Source organism: Falco peregrinus, chromosome 8, assembly GCF_023634155.1.
Source record: "Falco peregrinus isolate bFalPer1 chromosome 8, bFalPer1.pri, whole genome shotgun sequence".
In the NCBI taxonomy this organism is placed as follows: domain Eukaryota; kingdom Metazoa; phylum Chordata; class Aves; order Falconiformes; family Falconidae; genus Falco; species Falco peregrinus.
The window spans coordinates 17759798-17777447 of NC_073728.1; the positions used below are offsets into that span (position 1 = coordinate 17759798).

Consider the following 17650-nt stretch of genomic DNA (forward strand, 5'->3'; position numbering starts at 1 on the left):
GGGCAGCAGTGTCAAGCAGAGGGTGAGGGAAAGGCTCTTACATATGAAAATACTCTTCAGCTGTTCCTGACAGCTGCTTGCTTTGCTTGCAGATTGGCTTTCAGGACAAGACTCTGCTTTTCTGCATTTTGTCTCTGATGCACTGTACTGAACCAGGGATAATCTGCTGTTGATAGTGATCTTTAGAAATTCTCTGACTTGCCAACAATAGGATTTAAGACAGAAACATCTTTAGGTGATACTCATTTTGAACCCATGTGTTCTGTCCACTCAGGAGCAGGAGCTGCGGTGAGATAAAAGGAATTAAACATCTAGGACTGGAATCCGAAAGGTGCCAAGTATCCCAGGGCTGAGTGCCCTCAATTCCCATCAATTGCAAGTCATACTGTAATGTGAGTTAATGGATTATGAGCAGAGAGCAGTGAGATTCAGCTGTTAGTCTGAGCCTCTACACACACTCTCTGTAGAAAGTGTAGTGCTGGAGAAAAAGTAGGTCTGTACGGCTAGGGGAAAACAAATCAAGGAGAGGCTCCTTGATTATTTTTTTTCCCTAGTTTGTGTTGTGTTCCCGTGGATGGAGCAGCACTTTAATCTGAGTTGCTGAGGAAGATCAAGTATGGAACTTCCTTATTCTTTCCCATTTTGAGGTTATTTGGAACCTAAAGGCACATGGAGAGAAAATAAGGTAAGCATCTTGGTGCAGTGACTGTTTGTATCCTTTAGGATATGGGACTGGAGGCAACTTCTGCTCTGCTGTTCTCTTGTGCCACAGCAGGGAGACACTCCTCGACCTGTGTTTATTACCAGTAGAACTAGGGTGGGCAGGAGGAAATGGAGGAGACTTTTTTTGGTGGTTTTGTTTGTTTGTCTTTTGTCTATTTTTTTTGTGTGTGAAGCTTTGATTCAGAAGTTACTATTTATAATAACTTCCATTAAACCCTGAGACTCCATACTAGCAAGTAGCATCCTATTACTAAAGAATAAGCATTTCTCCAGCATTCATATTGCTAATCAGCTGTTCTTTTGTCTCCATGGCAACTTTAAGTGTAACAACAATGCAGTGGGTGATGTTGTCAGCCAAAAAAATCTGTAATGCTTAAGTGATTGTTGATAGCAACAAAATGGGTGCCAGCGCACGGTCGGTTACAGCCAGTAATAGATACTGCACCTATGGGTGAAGTATTGCATGTGACATTTTAAAGCAGAAAACATACCAGAAGAAGTAAGGTTGATGTAATTGGCAGTTTTTATAAACTATATATGAGGTACCGTTTTAAAATTCAACAGGAAACTGGTTTACTTTCTCTAATGGAATGAGTTGCATGAAAAGCAAAGGGCTCCTGGCGTATACAATATGTGCCACCTGGAGAGGAGCTCAAGCTTTCTTAGTTTATTGATGGAACAGAGAACAAACACCACTTTAGAAAAGTGGGGTTAGTTCCTAAAGGAGATAAAGGTTAAAGTTCTCATCTATCTTCAGTGTTGATCTGAAAGAGGAAGCATGTGAAAAAAAGGCAATGCTTTTCTTATAAATGATAAAATAAAAGGGGGTTGGGAGGAATTATCATCAGTTTTTGATCCTAACTCCATGGTGCCAGGGGCTTGGCTATTTTACTGACATGTAAAATTGAAAATCGTTCATGAGGAAAAGGCTTGATAAGATCAGACTGAATGCTGCTGAGACTAGTGCTGTAAACCAGCTATGAGAGGAGAACAATTTCAAAAAAGGATGCTTGGTGATTAAGTAGGGAGAATAGGAATTAAGGGGAGTTCTTATGTAGTTGAGGCATACTAAATGAGAAAATCCATTCTTAAACAAAAGCAGCGAGATATGAGTTAATGAAAAAACCCTATATTATTTTAAGTAATTTGTGTCCGATATTTGAAAAATCTCTTTGAACTGTTGCTGCTGGATGTACTGTGGGAATTCTGCCTTTAATATGTATGCATGCATACTGTCAATGCAGCATGTACCAGGACACCTTTTGGAATCTTAAATTAGTTGAATGTGAGTGCAACTTTCTCCAGTTGATGTATCATGTTAGTGCTCCATATTTTGTAAAGGTGTCACCTCATTTCTTGAATCCAGGGTTCCTGATTGTTTGAACTGTCAGTTATCAAAGGCTTTTCTTCTCTATGAGGAAGATGGCAGATGGAGATTGCAACCAGCTATTCTTCAGTCTGACTTGACAGCATCACACAAACCCTCTTTTAACGCAGCAAAACAGAACACCTTCAATCACTGACAACAGCACGAGATACCATCTGGTGTCTGTTTTAGACTTCAGAGAACTAGACAGATACTCATGTGGTCCTCAGTTACTCGTGACTCCAGTTACACCTGTTTGTGGCCCTCCTAAATGAAGGCAACATTTCTGTATTTTTCTGTCATTTGTTGTAATCAAGTAATTTAGCCTGTCTGCACTATGAAACACAACCAACTTTTGCTGAAAGTTTGATTTCCTTAATTGTTTTCATTTGTCTCAGACACAAAAGCTTTCTGAGCAGTCTTTTGGTTTTGAAGGTTTATAGATAAACCCAAAGCGTACATGTAATTCAAATAAAATAACACATTTTTTAAGTTCTCGGTTACATTGCACTTTCTTAAAACTCTTAATTAAACTGATACTCTAATCTACATAGTCCTTGACTGTTCACATGCCAGCCTGTTGTGTGACAACTTAAAACTTAAGCTGAGGTCTTACAGCAATTATTCACTTGTTTGCTTACAGCTTCTGCTGTACAGTTTGAGACCAGATCTGCTGAAGCAAGCAATGCAGCCACTGCTGTGGTTAACACTGGAACTGGAGGCTTCAATGGAGAGTGCTGTTGCAAGATATTTGTTGGTTGGTGTTAACAGCTCTGTAACTTTCTCATGAAAAGTTTGGGATTAGTTTGAATGATCTAATGCAATTTTTGTCTTTGATATTTTATCTGATATATTTTTAAAGCTTATACAAACAGGTACCCTTCAAAATATGGACCACTTCAGGAAGTTGTCTTTGTAGTCAGCACTAATGTAGGCTCTCTACAAGGGATCTCTTCCAGATCAGTGTTTGAACTTATTTTGTGTTAAGCTACAATGATGAAAAGTGGAAAGGTGTACAGGAGCAGGCTCATGGTACAGCAAGCCACCCTGCATGGGGTGGAGATGGCAGCTCAAGGCTGGGTCTCCTGCTTGGCTGTGAGAGCTACTGACACCAATAGGCACACGATGCTGAGCAGAGGTACCAGTCAGATGGGAAGAATATAATCTTGCATATTCTTATCAGTTCTGCTGTGTGATGTCAGGGCAAGCAACTAAGAAAACTATTTGGATGTACTTGGCTGTCAGCTGAAAGTCATTACAAGGAAATTCACAAATGTCAAGATTTCTGTCATTTTTTACTTTTAACCTTTCGAGGGTGGACACCAGGGTAAAGAACTGCCACCTACTCATTCATTTATCAGGTACATTCAACTATCTGTAAAGCAGTAAAAGAAAAGAGACAGAATGGTGGGAATCTAAATGAGAGTGGAATAAACTTGGGCAGATGTGCTTGATGAGATTAATTGGTACAGGTCAATGTAAGTATGGAACAGTAGTTGCCAGGTCACTTAATAAAATGAATTTTGTTCTTATGAGAGACAGAATAACAGTAGTACTTGAGACTTGACAGGCTTCTTTTTGCAGAGTGGTTATAATATAAGTAGTAGAAGCTTCTCTGTGCCTATCTGCACTCCTGAGAAGAATGTGTACGTATGTAATAGTGACAAATGTGACTGTATATCTGTCGTAGGAGGAACTGAAGACCACCAGGTAACTCTAGTCTGGCCTTAAGCCAAACAGTTCCTGATTAGTCAGTATCCCTTCAGGCGCAATTCTGTATCTTGTCTTACAGTGAAATTTTATATCCTATTTCAGTCCTCTTCCCTTCCCTTGAATCTTTTGGACAGCATTTCCCTTCTGATGTGTGGTGTGTGTTAAATCTCTGATTCTCTAAGTTGCTGAACCTACAAGCAAAGCTAGTATTGCCCCTAAGTCCAGCCCTATAAGCTCTTCTGAAAACCGAAAGTTGCATATGATTCTTTTTTTCTGTGATTTATCACCAATGACTTTTTTGTTTTGTTTTGGGGTTTTTTGTTTTGTTTTGTTATGGTTTTTTTTCTGCAAGCCAAATTTGTAACTAACTTTTCCAGCATAAGCAAAAGTTTGAGCAGTGGGATTCCAGACCTTCAGGGAAAGATGGACCATATGTCTATATTGTTCTCACTGGTATTAGACAGAACAGAACTCTCAGCATCTAGTTGCTATTGAAGGATGAACTTTGAAATGCTGAAGTAGTTGTTATAACTCCATCAATTAGTCTGCATAATTTACAACTATAATCTATCTAATTATTTTCTTCTATATTTTCTCTGAAGTAATTAAAGTTCCAGACTATGAACAAGATCGTGATGCTTGTAATTAGTTTACTCTGCAAATATCACACTATCTTGCTGACTCTTCTTTTAAATGTGAGACGTATTAGCAATTTTTGTAGTTTCTAGTGAGTACCTCTTTACAGTTCACTAAAATCTCTTTCAAATATGTGATTTATTCTTTTTTTTGAGCTACACGTGCACAGAAAATGCACCAAATTCTATGGAGCTGGTAACAATCATTTTTTTTCTTCTCCTGTCAGCTTTTCACTTACCTTTCCTTTTCCCCCCTCTGTTCTGAGTGCTATTTATAATAAACACTACTTTCAAATGGTGTGGAGTTTGACTGGCACCATAGATTTAAGGTAGAAGTCTTATTTCATGTAGATGGATTGAATGAGTTGAGATTGCCTAGCCCTTCTTTCTGTGATTTAGTGATCAGCTTTTAATCAAAGTGCTTTGATGTATCTAGTAATAATGGCTGAAAGTTGTAGTCACTCTAGAAAAAGTAAGTATACATTCTTTGATAGATTCCTCGCTTCGTTGCAGCTTGCGCAAATCCTAATGTCCCCAAATGAAAGCCGTTTCTGCTTTTTGCTGATTCAGCTCACAGTGCTTTCCATGCAAGCTAATTGTTATGGTAGGTGTAAAGGAAGACATGGCAACTAGCAGCTGTGTTCAGGTTGTTCTATTTATCATGAATTTTCTGGAAATACATTATGGAAAATTAACATTTAAAATCAAATACAATTTATTTAGATATAAAATTGTAAATCTTGTATTTACTGCGAAGATAAGCAACACAGCTCTTGACTATGACGCATGTTTGTCCTTCATATGAAAATAGAAGTGTTCCATGAACAAAAGTTCCCAGTTTCATTACAGCTGTGGAACTTTCCATTTCATGTGTGGTGGTAGCAGAACTCTGTACAAGTTGCTTTGACAAAAATAGTATTTATATAAAGTGGAAAATTCCACTTGCAGAGTGAGAGGGAATCTTAGCAACCTCCTTTTCCCAGTATTTGCAACTGCTACTGTATTGAGAACTACTGAATTGTTCAATTGTCAACAACCAGATTTGACAGACGTCTAAGTGTGAGAAGTTTTTCTGCTTTACTTGTCCACAGGAATAGGTACATAATTCCTATCAGAGTGATTCTGTTGGTGTTTATATTGTTCTCTGCATTTCAAATACAAAAGCATGCAAGTACCATAAAAATAAAAATGCAAATTTCAAACAGAAGTGCTCTTCTCTCTTTTTAAACTAAAGCTTTGTATTTATTAATACAAAGAAATATAGAGATATTTCTATATATTTCCATGTTATGACGTTAATATTTTGACAACCTTGTTTGTGGAGGAAGGACCCACTTTTGTAGTGTAGAATGGACGTGGTAAAATATACCACACTGGGGACATCATTGATGTTAGCTTGTAACATGTTTGTGCCTTTTGTTTGCTTCTGTTAAATTTTGTTTTATTGATCTCTTGACCAAAACTTGAAAACTATTTCTGAAAGACATAGCCTCCTTGAAATCAAGCAAGGCTATGTTTGTACTTCATAAAAGTAAAGTTTGACACTGGCTATAAATACCTGATTGCAGTTTGTCTTTAATGACTGCAATCATAGTACCCATTACTGGTCATCTAATCCTCTCCTTGTCAGTGTGGAATTGCTTCTCTTGTACACACAACACCGTTTTATTCAGTCTTGATACAAATGTATGTGCAGTTGAGATTCCCGCATTCTCTTGGGAGATTGTTTCCACAGTCTGGTTCAGCTCAAAAAGGCTGCCACTGTGAACATTAAATATCACTCAGAATAATCTTGGTGTCAAGAAGCTTTCCCTGATGTTCAGACCCGTTTTTCTCAGTTATATCCTTTTATTTCAATTCTCTTTATTCAGACCTTTCAGAATTCTTTGCTTCAGAAGTCTTTCAAATACCCTGTCCCCCCTCTCGCCTGTCTGTCTTGTATTGTTCCTAGGGTGTCTATACTTAACTTTTTGTTTTTTTCTAGACTTCGCAGAGCTTGCCTTTTACATTGCTTTGCCTCAGTCTCTTCAGTTTTGTAAATCCTTCTTGAGTTAAAAGGTAACTGCTGCTCAGCACAATAAGCTTTGTCAGACAGGGACTGATAAGTCCTTGCTTCATATAAGGGATGCATTGATACCTTGAGCTTTTTGCCTCATGCCATAACATGGCGAGGTTATTAGGCATGATGGTTTTATGCAGAAGAGGGAACTGGGCTTTTTCCTTCTTCACCTTACATTGCTACTCTGGCAGGTCAGTCCCTTGCTCTTGCAACTCAAATATTATTTGGAAACACATCAAACATTTGTACTATTTAAATCTTTTTTTCATATTTCTTGCTGTATGATTGAGGTCATCTTTGAAGACCTTTTTAGACAGAATATCCAGACATTTTTATTTTCTGTAGTTTTTGCTGAAGACTTATTTTAACTCTGTACTACTCCCTCATGGATTGATTGATCAATCAATAATCTATACCTAGCCCAACATACGAAGACCAGTTGGTCTTAGATTGATTTACATGTTGTCGCAGCTGTTTTGTTTGAATGTGCACATACAGAAATAGAAATACTGTGCAGGGCTCATCTTGTCTAAACCTCTGTTCTTGTAGACACAGAGGTTTACAGACTCAAATTCAGGCGGTCTTATGATTATTTCTTATTCCCATCTTATTTTTTCCTATCCTTCATCATGGATACCAAAAATGAAATACTGTGCTGCAGGTGATATCTCATACCATAGGATGACTACTACTCAGTTTATGTTCAAGACGTATTTCCTCTATTATTTTTTTTCATGTAGAATGATGGCTTTTCTGGAGTTCATTTGTTTCAAGCAATTCTGTTAAATCTGGGAAGAAGAAAATGTTTATGGCTGTTTTCTATTCTGGCTCCATTGTTGTCTAAAGATGCAACTGCCTTTTTTTTTTTTTTTAAATCAATGTATCAGTCATGGTATTCTATTTAAATGTGTGTTCCATAAAGCATTTAGAATGTGACATGCGTTTCTGTTCTTGTATAATAGAAAAGACATTGGAGCATTAAATTTCACTTTACACACCTTTTTTTTTGTGTGTGTGTGTGTGTGTGTGTGTGAAACTTTCAGGAGTGTTTCATAGAAGATGTTCGAAGTTCGCGTCCTGGTAAAAAGGTTTTGTAGAAGCCTGAACTTCTGTGTTGGCAAAAACTTGTAAGATAAAAACTGTCATTGCAAAACTTGTGGTGAAATGGACCTTAAATTAAAAAACCCGAAACCTTAATACATCACATCTCTAAGGGGTGGATTTAGAATACTTTACATGTATTTTTCTTTTTAATGCAAACATTCTACTAGTGGCAAATGACCTTATTAGACTTCTTCCTGTTCCATTCTCTACTCTGACTACATTTTTTTTAAATACCTAAGGAATTTATCATTTGGAAGCAGCTAAGGTCATCATATATCTTCCTGATCGAAGTGCATAAAAGTAAGTTAATGGTAAGTTCAGTTGCCTGACCTTCTCCTGTGCTGGCAGACATATACTGTAGTCACAGACAAGGTTCACCCAGACTCAAATATCAAATATTTCCAGAGAATGGTTTGAAAATTCTGGAAAAACAACACAGAAATTCCAAGGGTGTAGGTACATCCAGTGGAGGTGAAGGGAGATTGTTTATGCTGTCTGTTGTAAATGACCATGTTAAAAATGCGGGCTCCTTCTGTAGATGACTGAACTGCAACTGCAAAATGCAAGTTCAGAGCTTTAATCACCTGCTTAAGGAACTTCAGCTCCTGAATTAGGGACTTTGGTTAGAGTCCTTAGGTTATACAGCAGTGAGTATTTTCTGGAGTATAGTTTTGCTCTGAAAGGCTGTATCTGTTGCAGAAATACATGCCATATTTTAAATCCATGCTGGGATGCATGCTTACCTATGAAACCATGACTGCTGTATCCACAGGAATGTGTAAGCCTTGACCTTAACTAAGGAGCCAGTCTTTCATCCCTGTCTTTGCAACCTTCTATTGCCAAATTTAGCATGCTACTGTAGCAACTATTTACGCAAGGAGATGTTATGATTCGGGACGTTTGCACAGAAATAGGAGAGCTGCTATGTGTAGTCCAGAGTATGTGGTAATACATAATGGAGTGGGTATGCTGGGATCCTCTCCCTGGACTGCAAGTCATTCTGCGTGACTTGCTTGCTGTGGTCCTCCTCCTACAAATGCTGCTGTCTGTGTAACATCATAATTGTTTGCCTGTTTCCATTTGGTGTTCATGTATTTCATGTCTTCGCTGCATTTCTCTGTGCAGCAGTTCAAGAACTATTAGTCAACATGTACCAGTTTCTGTTCATGTAGCATCAAAGCAAAAACACGAAACTGTGCTGCCATAGCACCTCCTCTTACTACTGCTTTGTGTTGAGACATGCTAGCTATAGCACCTGACCCGGCAGCTGTTCTCTCTGCACAGAACTCCTCCTGCTGAAGTTAATCGGCCAAATTTCACACTTGTACTGCTGTTAATCCTAGTGATTCTGCAGACTTAAAAGGAATGATGACAGATTTGCACCAGGATAACAGATCCAAGTTTGAACCATTTCCTGGAGTTTTGTACATCACGCATCATACCTCTAGGCCTCAAGTTTTTAAAAGCAGTCTTGCTTCCCGTCATTTTGCAAATATATGCAAATAAAAGGGAAAAGCAGGGGTATACTCTAGAAACAGTCTTCTTAAGATTTCTTTGTATACTCTTATAAAATGCCTTTAACTGTGATTTCAAAATCATACGTGAATAATTCTCTCTCCAGTAATCTGGGTTGCATTTCAGAGTTTTTACTTTCCCTGTTGCAGTCAGCGGCATTACAGCTGCTAGACACATCACGAGGGGGAGGAAGCCATGTCTTTGTAATAGCATTGGTGCCTTTTGGCCGTTCTTTCCACCTCACAAAAACAAAACACCCTTTCTTTCCCTTCCTTTTGAATTATGTAGTTTCATCTGTCATTGTGAAGTTTTGAGAAGTTTAGATATAAAGCCACATTTCATACCATATGTTTTCTATAAAATGTGTATTGCCTTTCAATCAGAAAAGCCTCTTTTACTTCAGTCTTACCAATTGCTAAGTATGAAGTGAGGTTAAATGTGCCTGGTACTCTTGAGAGAATTAAGAAAAATGTTTGAACATTAATTTAAAGCCCAATGACTGAGAATTTAAGCTCATTCTTAAAACAGGAATCAGGACAGAGGAAAAAAAAATGTGAAATGTCCATTGCTTCATTCTTACTTCTCAGAATGATAGGCTCAGTTATTTACCTTAGTATATAACCAGGGATTTAGAAAGTGAAATATATCTGCCTGCCTGTTCCAAGAGGCAGGCTGAAGCCTGTATGCTGCTGAGATACATCTTTAAAATAGAGTTTAGGATACTAAATGTTAAGTATTAAGATTATTGCTTTTAAGATCAGAGTGAAATATTACACATTTTTAAGATAGTGCAAAGGATATTTATTAGGAGGGAGAGGGAGTTGCTTAATAGAAATAGTAACAGAATAGCCATCTTGCCTGATTTTTAAGTTATGCAGCATGATGCTACTATGTTGTAGTACACCAAACAACCAGTAGTGAAAATAATTTTGAGAAGAGGATTGAGCAGATTTTTTCTTTAAGATACCCTTACCAGGATATTCTTTAATCAAGCGTACTGTAGGGTTTGGAAGTTCTTTTAGAGAGACCCTAGTAACAGCACAACTGCAGACTATCCCATGGCAGAGGAGGGACAGGATGCATGGCAAGGATAATTTGACTCAACTATGGATTCAAGCCCAAGGACTATATGTATAGGTGGGAAGTGGGAAGTAGTTTAATTTACTAAGGACGGTGAAGAAAGGGTGATGTGAATGTGTAGGACAAGAAAATAAAATGAGCTTGAAATAAGCATCAAACTTTAAGAAATCTTTCTGTAAGTGCACATACAATACTTACAGAATACTAAAGGAAAAGGTGGATTGTTATTCTGTGAATGTCAGAGGATGCCAAGAAGTTTGGGTTGCATGGTGCCATTTTTGCATTATTTTTCATTAGAAAGATCAATTGTTTAATGTGACAGTCTTCAATATAAATAACTAAAACCTGTAAGAAGAGGTCAAACTGTCCTGATGAACTACAGTCTCCAAAATGCTGATTCTGACAAATATAACACAAGGATACTCGCAGGGATGGAAATACCAGAGCTGTTATCACTTGTGAAGAGAAGGTGAAGTCCCAGAGCAATAGGAGAGCAGAGGGGGTCACAGTGTTTTTAAAAGAGAAGAAAGAACAAACTGAGTTTAACAACTAATAGATTATCTTCCCTTTGAAGAAAGGGACAAATGAATTATGCCAAAGCATACGAAGGAAGACAGGAGCTGTGTAATAACCAATGCAACACATAAGCAGGAATCGCTGCTCTGCGAATGCAGGAAAGGATTGCTGTGTATCACAAGCTGAATGTGAGTTAACGCTGCTGTGTTACCAAGACTGATACCATCCTGAGAGATGTAACCAGAAACATAACGTGGCAGGCATGAAATTTGTCTGCTACACTGCAAGAAAGATGAGGGCTAGTGAATCTGGGTGAGAATAAGAAGCATCAGCACTCACAAAGGTGGTTTTTTTCAGCTGCCCCATCTCGGTATTTTTTGTTTCATGACCATGAGTTCAGCTTGACCAGCTCAGTGGTCTGGTGGAAAGCAAATTTTTTTTTTTGTTGGTTTGTTGCTGGTTTGTTTCCAGCTGGTCTGACTCCTTGCACTGGCTCAAGGGGAGTGTTGAGAACGGAGGGGTGGTGGGGCTGCCCAGCCTGCTCCCAGTGCGGTCATGGAAAGTAGATGCAGGCTGCATGGCATATTTCATAAAAACACTTTCATGTGGGTTTTTTTACATCAGCTCTCACCTTCTGCTTATTTCTCTTTATTTTCAGTATAGTGTTTAGTTAATTTATGAAATCATATTAAAGTGATATTAATTAGCCTCTGGGACATGAAAGGTGGCTTTTTCTGAAAGGCTTATACTAGCTGAAGTCTTGTTAAAAGTCAGTTTGAAAGTTTTCTTAAAAAAAAAATTCTTCTTTGGTCCAATCTCAACGTAATTTAACCGAAACATTGTTATATACTGCTTTTTGTGTTTTGGTCTCTCTCTCTCAATATAGCGAGGGGTAGGGTTACCCAGCTTCATGTTGTGCAATCTTTGAAAGCATAACAGCATCAAAAGTATTTATGGTCCACCCTTGGCAGGGCTGGTGCACTACTGGACCTTAAAGCAGAATAAGGTTTCTAGTCACATACCAGTGTTTAGTTGATGTTCAGTAAGATCATGAGTGCGTTGATCTGTGCTAACAGGTCTGTTAATTTGAAATCTATTGCCTTCATTCCTCCCTCTGTAATAGAGGGTAGATAGCATGTGTTATAGTTTTATAAATTTTCAAGTTCTTATTCATCAATCCTGACTTTGAGAATAACTAAAGCAGTGCACCTTAATTCAGGAGAGCTAGCATTTGTGGACTTTGATCTTCTGAATGTCATGACCTCACCCTGTGCTCTGAGGACCTCTTTTATGAACTTACTAAAAAATTCAAGCAGGTACCATTACTTTTTTTTTTTTTCTCTTTTTTTCCAAAAGTTATTTTCAATGAAGCTCTGTAGCAGCCAGCTAGTTAGTAACCCCTCTAAGTTTAATTCTAAGAATAATAGCAGGGGAAATGCCATTGAAACAGAGTTTATCAGTCTTTTAAGTTATATTTGATCTGGTGTTGCCAAGGAGTCAAGTTGCAAATGCTCTCCTCAAGGGTAATTAAAGCTAAGCACACAATTACAACAGTCCGGATTTGTTCAGGCTTGCTGGTTGCCCACTGCCTCATAGTATCCAGCATCACAAAAGCACCATGTTGAAATGAAAGGATTATTTCTCTCTGAGTCTTATTCTATATGTATGTTTAAAAGCTGAAGAGGAAGTGGATTGTAACGTTAGCGACTAAGGTAAGCATCGTGGCACTGATTAATAGTGGGAAGCCTTTATGGGACTACGTGGTCTGTGGTTTATTATGCTTTTGCTTTGCTAAAATGATTCGTGGTTGTGTGGTCATAGCAAAAACCTCTGCAGCTTATGAGTATTATAAGGCACTGGTGAACTTTTATCAGTCTTCAATTTCTAAATGGCCTAAAGAACTTTGGTCAGAAATGCAACTCTTGTGCTTGTTTCACAGCCAGGTTAAAGTATCTTCATCTGTATTTTTAGGTGAAAGAAGTGCTGAGTCTGGCTCCTGCGTTCTGGAGTGGGGTGAAGTCTCTGTGCTTTTTGTGTTTCCAGGTACAATACAACAGGGCACGCTAGTGACTTGGAAAGCTTGAGAAACGGAGCTCTGACTTGTCTCTTGCTGTGACTTTTATGAGTGAGGGCTCTGAAAAGAAGGAGAATAGTATGTCATTTGATTAAGAGAAAGTTGAAACCCTACAAAGACATTCTTGTTGCTTTAGTTAGGGGCAGCAGATAGAGTACAAGGAAGAATTAGAGAAGTTTGGACAGAGGAACTTTTCTGTAGTATTAACTAGGAAATTATGAAATAGTTCTTTATTTCTTTAAACTACTTCTGAGCCATCTAGGAATTCCTTCAGTAGAGCAGTCTTAGAAAAAAGGTTGTATCACTTGGACTTAAACTGCATGTGTTGGACTTAAACTGCATCTGCCCACTACCTTTACATGTTTGACCTCTTTTGGACAGGTGCTTGTATGCTGCATGCCCTGTGCCATGGCAGAGCAGTTAAATTCAGTGTGGAATGTAGGCTACATCGACAGTGTTAAGGTTTTAAAATCTGCCTTTCTTCCCTGTCTCACTGTTTCTTATTTCTAAACAGAAGGATAGTGGTTCTAAAAACATGTATCTAGCTATGCAAATAATAGCACCTAAGGGAAAGATTGTGACTGAAATTGTGGCCTTTTGGGTGGAAAAGGGGGTCAACTGGATGTTCAGACTTCTTTTGAAATTACTGGAAAATTGGAAATTTTCATTGGAAGGAAAACTAGATTTCATTCAGCAAAGATCTTGTTTTCTATTGCAGATAGTTTCAATAGACCACTTTCAACAACCTAAATTAGCTGCTGTTGACATCTTTTATCTGAAGGATATTTAGGGAGTAATACCAATAGAAGAACTTACAAAAACAAGAAGTAACTTGAGTAACTGTATTTTCTGTAGATGATTGTGTAACATGAGAAAAGCCAATGAGGCATGAAATTTGATGACTTTTAAGAAAGTTGGAAATTGTCTAATATGCTTAAGTGATTGGACACATTTGTGAGGATGCATATAGGTCTAGACCCCTATTACCTTTGTACACAGCATTGCCAAGCTGGTGTCTTGGAGTATTGAAGTGGAATAAGGAGCAAGAATCCCCCACATGTAAAAGTTAAAGCATAATGGTTTTGACCAACTAATAACAAGAGTCACCCAGCAGCATTCCCGGTGACAGAATTGGTTGGTGTTCGTGAATAGCAACTCAGTAGCTCCTGAGAGAAAGTCTGTGCTGAGGCTCGCTGAGGGTTAGATGATGAGCTCAGTGGTGACAGAATTCAGGGCAAGAGCTGGATTTTGAGAAGCATCATGTTATATGAGAGGTGAAGTGATAACAGACTCTCTAAAAAGCTAACTGCAACCAAGTCCCATCCCCCAGACTGTAAAACTTTCAGTGTAATGTAAATTGGGATTTTTTGCTCCTCTTCCTTCATAGGGGAGATTCAGTTTGTAATGAAACATTGTGTTAAATCAGAATCCTGAACCAAGAGGGAAGGGAGTGCAGTATTTCATCCTGGGCTGCCGACAGGCTTGATGCCCAGCACTTGAGAATGTGCACCAAGGAAAAAAACAGGGACTGGCATGGAAGCTGCACCATGCGCTGGACAAGATTATGACTTCAGCAGGCACGTGGTGATGTCATATTTTTAGTTAAGGGTGTCAGAAGGAAAGCAAACACACCCCCTCTCTCACTGTGCCTTTTTGTTGGGAGAATAAAAAAGCCAAGGGAGGGCCTGGTTTAAATAAATCAAGAAAAAGGATTCTGAGGATTTCAAAAAGATCCCCAGTAGTGCAGATGGCAAGAGAATAGAGAGCTGAAAAGGATGCAGCTGTTTCTTCTGTCATACTTTGCAAATGTCAAAGCAAAACCAACTCAAAGCCGTGTTTCCTAGAAGCAGATAAGAACAGAGGAGGAGGCAGAACTGTTCACTCAGGCTGTGGATACCAGAGGCAGAGGCTTGAGCAAGCCAGGAGATTCTAAGAACAAGAAACTGGGATAGACTGCAAAGCTCCAGCTGACTTTAATGCAGGCAGGAGCATTGCATTTTAACAGTTGTCACTGTTTGATTAGAATAAAATACAACTTACTGAGCTTGATGGTATTAAGCTATAATGTGCTGCTGCTTTCCAGTCAGATAGATTCTCTTGGTTGCTTTAGAAGTCTAGAGAATTAGCTCTTTAAGAAACTAATGACAGATATTTCCATGTTACCTATAGATAACAGCAAATAGCAGTTGTGATGCAGACAGCATATTTCTTCTAAATATAGTGAAGGATATTCTGAAATTTATTTAATTGCTTAGACTTGATAAGGAGCTAGCACTAACAAATGTGCTTTGATAGTAGTATAGTACTTCTGGAGTTCACTTGACTTGGGAATATACATACTGAAAAAAAATGTGTAGCACAATTCCTGTAAAATTTAGGCTGTCCGCTGTGCAGGTGTGCAAGTCCTTTCTCAGCTGCAAGAACACAAGAGTGGTGGCTAAAGGAGAAAGAGGACAGGAGTGTGAGTCATATGTTCTGCAAATCAGGGAAGGAAAGGGCTCTTCCAAATGTTTTGATCAGGCAATTGTAACACAGTTATTTAAGGAAAATGCAAGATAATCTGTTCCACTTCTAATTATTGGACTTCTCTTCCCACTCCATCTGTTCTGGTATCTTCTATACAGAACCTACAGGGATTCCTGTTGTTATTGCAAACTATTAGTAATGCAGTACAGCTGCAAGAGAATGAGATTTTTCTTGATTAATGTTTTGATGTATTAGTCTCTGAAATACTGAAATTTCAGTTTCCTATTGTTGTGCCTTTACCCTCCCATTGCCCTTCCCCCCAACAGGTACATGTCATAATTTGTTCTCCTAGATTTTGATGTACTAATTGTAGAGATTAGAAAAATAAATATTGACACAGGTCTCTTGATTATTAATATTATTATAATAGAGATTCTCAATATCAGCTTTTCCATGATTGCCTTCATATCAAGTAATGCATAGTATTTGTGATCTGTAGTCTACATTTTTATTTTTTGAAATTAACACCCTTCAATCATAAGGCATTGGAGATGGAAAACAATTAGATAGAAGAATATTAACAATTCATAGAAGTTAAAAGTAATTCCAAGGCTGCCCCTAATACTTTGATGATGAAGGGTCTGATCTAATGAAGATTTGCTTACTTGTAAGTACAAGTAGGTTTAAGTTTTTATTTTTAGAATTCTTGTGAAATACATGCAATATATAGCTATACTTCTAATTGTAAATGAGCTATAAATGATTATCAATATTAGGTAAGTGGTGGTTGCCTTTTTGGATTGATTAAATGGCAGAGCTTCCATTCATTTCAGCAACTCCAGATTTCAATTTATTTTTGGTATTGACCTAGTTGGTGGAATCCTACATGTATTTGAAATGTAGAAATACTTCATTTCATGATATCTCATTTTATACAAAAGGACAATACGGAATTCTGTTAGCATGTCTTCACAGAAAATTTATTTCTCTTTGGTTAATAATGGAAATACTAACTTCGTGCTCAAGCATACTGGAAATTATTTTCATTTGTAGGGAGATAATTTTCATAATCTGACATGTTTTTTAGAGAAGTCATTCTTGAGCACGAAGAGCTTAAACTATTACATACAGATAATTTGTATGTTGCAGTGAAGTTGCATCAAATGCCCCTGGGTTTGCTGAAACATCTACTGAAAAATTAAATTCAGAATGGAGTGCAAAATATTTGGCATGTCATTTTGTATCCACATGTTGCTATGGAAGGCTAGACCTGGGCCAATGGTTTCTCATCACTTGTGTTATGAGTGTTACACAGAGTGGTTCTTGCTTGTGCTGTTGAGTAGCCATAAGCTCTACACCAGTTCTTGCTGCCTTGCCTTGTGGCTTCTGAAACAACCTGCATCTTTTGAGGATTTACATGTTTTTATTTACCAAACATGGATGGATGTCTATGGCTTGTGCTTTTTAAATCCATTAATAAGTTGGTGGGAGGTCTGATTGTTCCATTGACATCTCAATAATGTTTGAGACATGAATTCAGTGCACTATCCAAGTTTTAAAAGATGCATGTGTATCAGTAGCTCGGATGGTAATCATATAAGCTCTCAAAGGAGCTGCATCCTCATTCATTAGTGAGTTTGTATAGTGCCCTGGAGGCAGAGAGGTTGTTAGCATTTTTCCTGGGGGCTGTGCCATATCTCATATATGCTGGGCTTCTGCTTCAAGTTATTTTTAAAAATAAGTTGCCTGGATAGTGAGATATCTCTTAGGATCATGTTAATTCACCAGCTGGGAAAATCTGTTGAAGTAATGGTCTTATCTCTCCTTGACTACTTTACTTTTGACAGACTGGAATCCCTATGGGTGTCATAAGTCTCATTTATCATAATACTGTATTATAAGGAAGCGATGTTTCTTCTGCTAAGTGAATCCTGGGGTGGGGGAATCTACTAAAATGCTGTATTTATTCACATGGCTTCTTATTTAAGAGGGGAGAATGTGAATGTCGTAAGGTTCCCCTTCATGAGTATTATTAATGGAGTACTTCCACAATAGCTTTTTCCTTAAGCATTTTGATAATCAACATGTGCTGTTCAGAAGCTCAGAATTATTTCACTTGGGCTTAACTTGGTTTTAGCAGTTTGTTAGGCATAAACAGAAACACATGACATTCTCTAATGCCCATGTATAGCTGTAACTAAACAGGCAAAATTAGAAAATTTCTGAATCCTGTAAACTGGTTATACTGAGAAGGAAAAGAAGACTAATATTTATAGTAAGTCTTGGGAAAGATCTAAATACCTAAACTATAAAACATAGTGACTTATGAGTGATTTATTCTTACCTGTCATTTGTGGGGGGAAAGAAACTGTAGTGAAGGGAGATAGATCTGGGGCATG

The 17650-nt window shown here is 38.0% G+C and overlaps 1 protein-coding gene across 11 annotated transcripts in view; it reads left to right on the forward strand.

Moving 5' to 3' along the window:
- The window catches only part of ZNF385B (zinc finger protein 385B), a 168241-nt gene that overhangs the window by 87153 nt on the left and 63438 nt on the right, over window positions 1-17650 (forward strand). The window contains exon 1 of one of the 11 annotated variants that reach the window (XM_027786152.2): window positions 12705-12724. The exons of 8 other annotated variants lie outside the window; for them this stretch is intronic. The gene's annotated coding sequence lies outside the window, so the exon portion shown is untranslated. Of the gene's footprint in view, window positions 1-12704; window positions 12755-17650 lie in introns of those variants that run through there. 2 more of the 11 variants (XM_055812346.1, XM_027786151.2) reach the window with 2 other exon arrangements.